At 45.0% G+C, this 5064-nt stretch overlaps 1 non-coding gene across 1 annotated transcript; it reads left to right on the top strand.

Moving 5' to 3' along the window:
• Positions 1-3831: 3831 nt before the first annotated feature.
• Trnah-gug (transfer RNA histidin (anticodon GUG)) lies at positions 3832-3903 on the top strand. Its single transcript has one exon. It is a non-coding gene; the product is annotated as a tRNA-His (tRNA).
• Positions 3904-5064: the final 1161 nt, after the last annotated feature.

Here is a 5064-nt window from a genome sequence, read left to right as displayed (position 1 = left end):
TACTTCTTTCGCTTCTGCTTCAGATTTTCCAGTGCCCGTGATTGGACAGTGGTGTACTCCAGACGTGCTTCCTCCAATCAAGGCCTTTGTTCGATACCAGTAGGCTTCTTTTGGCCAGGAACGCCCTATTTGTATATACTACCGTTTTTTTTTCACACTTGCTTGGTCAGCCATGGCTTATTTTTCTTTCAAGGTAGTACAATTCCTTCACTTTGTCTGCTTCACAGTCCCACAATACTACAGCCTTTCTTCAGTTTACCCCAGCACAATTGGTTCATTATTGTATTCATACCTGTAATTTTCAGCAATTATAGTATATATTTCAGAATAAAATTCGCTCGTCAGTTGCAACTGGAGACTGAATTTCATTCTGAAATATTCCATCACTTTGTTTAGTTCATAGTCTGTCATTTATATTTATGCGACTCCTCATTATTTTCGTCTTTCTTCGGTTTGCTTTCAAAACCATAATTTGCGCTCAGCAAACTGTTAATTCCTTTCAGTATCTCCTGTAATTCTTCCCCGCTTTCGCAGAGGATTGCAGTGTTTTCAGCAAATCTCATCATTGATATTCTTTCACACTCTGAATTTTAATCCCACTCATGAATCTACCTTTTATTTCTGCGATTGCTTCTCCGATGTACAGACTGAACATTAGCGGAAAGAAATCTATCTCTCACATTTTCACGGTTCCGCATCTCAATTTGTAAAAACGGAATCCTTACAGGATACCTCTGTTCTCTGTCTGTTCGACTGTTAACCCTTTTTCTCACGAACGGGTAGGCGTATCAAAGTGAAATTTATGTTGACGATCTAAGGCCTATGGTCCCTTGATGGTCTAAAAAACTGAAGCTTTTAAGCAAATGCAATAAAAATATGCGATTATTTATGTCACATATTTTGATACCGTCATCAAGCTTATCAAAACCTACACACTTCAAAAAAAAGTCTTGGATTACCTCAGTTGCCGGCCGGTGTGGCCGTGCGGTTCTAGGCACTTCAGTCTACGGTCGCAGGTTCGAATCCTGCCTCGGGCATGGATGTGTGTGATGTCCTTAGGTTAGTTAGGTTTAATTAGTTCTAAGTTCTAGGCGACTGATGACCTCAGAAATTAAGTCGCATAGTGCTCAGAGCCATTTGAGCCATTTGATTACCTCGGTTCCGAGAGTTCCGAAACCTGTACAGAAAATTGGAATAGAGATCAACATAAATATTATTCCCGCCCTTTTTATTGCTCATGAAAACCACACATTGCATGTACCACCATACAGCGAGACATTCAGAATGGTGGTCCAGATTGCTGTGCACACCGGTACCTCTAATACCCAGTAGCACGTCCTCTTGCATTGATGCATGCCTGTATTAGTCGTGGCATACTATCAACAAATTCATCAAGGCACTGTTGGTCCAGATTCTCTCATTCATCAACGGCGATTCGGCGTAGATCCCTCAGAGAGGTTGGTGGGTCACGTCGTCCATAAAGAGTCCTTTTCAATCTGTCCCAGACATGTTCGATAGGGTTCATGTCTGGAGAACATGCTGGCCACTCTAGTCGAGCGATGTCGTTATCCTGAAGGAAGTCATTCACAAGATGTGCACGATGGGGGCGCGAATTGTCGTCCATGAAGACGAATGCCTCGCCAATATGCTGCCGATATGATTGCACTATCGGTCGGAGGATGGCATTCACGTATCGTATAGCCGTTACGGCGCCTTCCATAACCACCAGCGGCGTACGCCGGCCCCACGTAATGCCGCCCCAAAGCGGCAGGGAACCTCCACCTTGCTGCACTCACTGGACAGCGAGTCTAAGGCGTTAAGCCTGACCGGGTTGCCTCCAAAAACTCCTCCGACGATTGTCTGGTCGCACGCATATGCGACACTCATCGGCGAAGAGAACGTGATGCCAATCCTGAGCGGTCCATGCGGCATGTTGTTGGGCCCATCTGTACCGCGCAGCATGCTGTCGTGGTTGCAAAGCTGGACCTCGCCATGGACGTCGGGAGTGAAGTTGCGCATCATGCAGCCTATTGCGCACAGTTTGAGTCGTAACACGACGTCCTGTGGCTGCACGAAAAGCTTTATTCAACACGGTGGCGTTGCTCTCAGGGTTCCTCCGAGCCACAATCCGTGGGTAGCGTCATCCACTGCAGTAGTAGCCCTTGGGCGGCCTGAGCAAGGCATTTCATCGACAGGTCCCGTCTCTCTGTATCTCCTCCATGTCCGAACAACATCACTTTGGTTCACTCCGAGACGCCTGGTCACCTCCCTTGTTGAGAACCCTTACAAAGTAACAATGCGGACGCGATTGAACCGCGGTATTGACCGTGTAGGCATGGTTGAACTACAGACAACACGAGCCGTCTACCTCCCCTTTTTGTGATACAACGTCTGTCTTCCAGAGTTCTGGGAACCGGGGTTATGCAAAACTTTCTTTGATGTGAGAATAAGGTAGTTCCCGTTGAACTAGAATCGCGAAGCAAGGTTTCACAGCTCAAGTAAGGAAAAGATTGGAAAGATGTTAATTTGGTAGTATATCACACGATAAAAATGTTATTGGCATCTGTTATCCGACTCCAAATATAAACTAAAACGTTCTCGAAACTTTTATAGATCACGGGCACCGATATTTTGCCACTTGTCAGAGTCAATGTCGATGTCAGGCAAAAATCGTCGAGATACTCAATTACCAGAAAGGAAGAACTGTCTACGTACATAATTATGTTTTTACGGAGCCCTGAGAATGCGAACCGAGCCCTATAAGCACCTGGACAAGTTTTTAATTGAGCACTTCAGTCTTGATGTTCCATTCTTATAGTTCCTTTGTGGTTCTTATACACATCCTACAGGACGTTCGGAAATTCCCATTGCAAACTTCTAGGACTTGTAGGTAGGAGTGAGTACATAACGTTGTGAGTAGGAACCCACACCCGGAAACGTACCGTTTCCATTGTACGACGGTTTCAATTCGGATGTTTAACGCAGCCACTTCTGCTTGAGGAATTGAATTAGGAGTGACGGAGTAAAATTATTAAGTAGCAATTGGAACGCAAACATAATGAAACATCCATTTATCACTTAAGCACATTTACGAGACTCCTGTACGATCTGAGGAAGATCTGCTACTAAGAATTCTTGCTTCTGCACTCTTCAGATACCAGGTGGGATAGGGAGAGTGTACCAGAACATGCTTCGTAGGTACAATGGAACAACGTCGGTGGTCGACACATCGAGCCAATGTTGTGACGCATCAGTACTTTTATGTATGCACAGTATTCTGGGTTCTTTTTGTTTTGCAATAATGTAAACACATTATGTTCGCGTGAAAATACAAACAAATGTGCTTAAGTGATAAATGAATGTTTAGTGATGTTCCCTGTCTATTTGTGTCTAATAACTGTACTGCCTCACACCTAATTCAGTTCCTCAATCAGAAGTGGATTAATTAAACATCTGAACTGAAACCGCCGTAGGACGGAATGGTACATCTCCGGACATGGGTTCCGGTTCAAAATATTATGTACTCATTCCCCTTTACAAGTCCTAAGGTTTGTAAAGGAAGGTTCTGACCACCCTGCATATTACCCGTCGTTCCTATAGCCTATACCTATACGAAAGTGAAATAGCGCATTATGATGTCCCTGCAGTTCATTATCGCTCCGGACCATGCGGCCTTCAGTCGGCCGCGATGGCCAGTGTCTATCGGTTTCCCGCGATTGAGAAAGCGGCGGCCGGCGGCCGCAGCGGAGTCAGCGATAGCTACGTCAATACTACGTCAGCGTTCCGGCATGCGCGCACTCAACTGGATAACGAGAGAGCACAACAGCGTCAGCCGTGATAGTCTAGTGGTTAGGACATTGCGTTGTGGCCGCAAGAACCCAGGTTCGAATCCTGGTCACGGCAAGGCATAACATTTTTATCGACGTTAAGGAACGAAAAACAACTCCTCTTACCTGTGCTCGACGTTCACAATAACTTCCCAGAAATTGTAAAACGTACAATAATTTAAAGCAGCAACAGCTCTCTATAACATTACCGAGTCAAAGATATCTTCGCTTTATTTTTATTACTTACGCCTCTTGAAGTTGTGAGTTACTACGGCGTCTCCCACAAAGATGTTAAAATGATGGCATGCTATTGAAGGCAGTGCTTCATTTTACCCTACCAGTATCCTTCAGTTTGAAGCAGGTGCAAGGGAAATGATCGGTGTAGTATAGAAAACTTACATGCTGTCCGCAGCATAGTCCAATACATACAGCCATGGCACTCTCTTGTGCGAAAGCTTTTACCCTTTGACAGCTGGAGCTACACAAGCGCTGCGGGCGGTGTGAAAGTAATGTGTCGTAATGATAATGGTTACTTTAATTAATTTTTTACTTAGTTAACGAAATAGTTGTTATATTTTCCTTATATGCATTAGTAATTACCAAGGGCGATGAATTATAGCGAAATAAATGTGAAAACTACCGATTCGCAATGATTCAGTGACATAAAGTACAACTTATTCATCAAGAAATACTTCGGAATGTGAGTATAGTAGCTTACTCCGCCGGAAACAAGAGAATTTAAACACGTATTTCATGCATGAGAAGCATATATTTCTGTTCTGTGTGTTCTTATTACAATAGGCTCTTTCCTTAACACACATTCTTTTTTTTTGGGGGGGGGGGAGGGAATTTAATGATTCGTTCGTTCTTACAAATCAGTCTTCTTCCTAATACACGACTATTTTTGTAAATGTACTTGAATTGTATATATTGTATTGTATGATAACCGGGGACCTAGAAACGACGGAGGGGCTCCGTCCTCGCCGCAGCCGCAGTGGTCCACAACCCCACGACGACTACCGCAGTCCACTTCACTCCCCCGCCGCCCCACACCGAACCCAGGGTTATTGTGCGGTTCGGCCCCCGGTGGACCCCCCCCCCCCCCCCCAGGGAACGTCTCACACCAGTCGAGTGTAACCCCTATGTTTGCGTGGTAGAGTAATGGTGGTTTACGCGTACGTGGAGAACTTGCTTGCGCAGCAATCGCCGACATAGTGTAGCTGAGGCGGAATAAGGG

The sequence above is a fragment of the Schistocerca cancellata genome, chromosome 2 (assembly GCF_023864275.1).
Source record: "Schistocerca cancellata isolate TAMUIC-IGC-003103 chromosome 2, iqSchCanc2.1, whole genome shotgun sequence".
Lineage (NCBI taxonomy): Eukaryota > Metazoa > Arthropoda > Insecta > Orthoptera > Acrididae > Schistocerca > Schistocerca cancellata.
The sequence above is the reverse complement of the archived record's forward strand: the minus strand, read 5'-3'. Positions and strand labels throughout refer to the sequence as shown.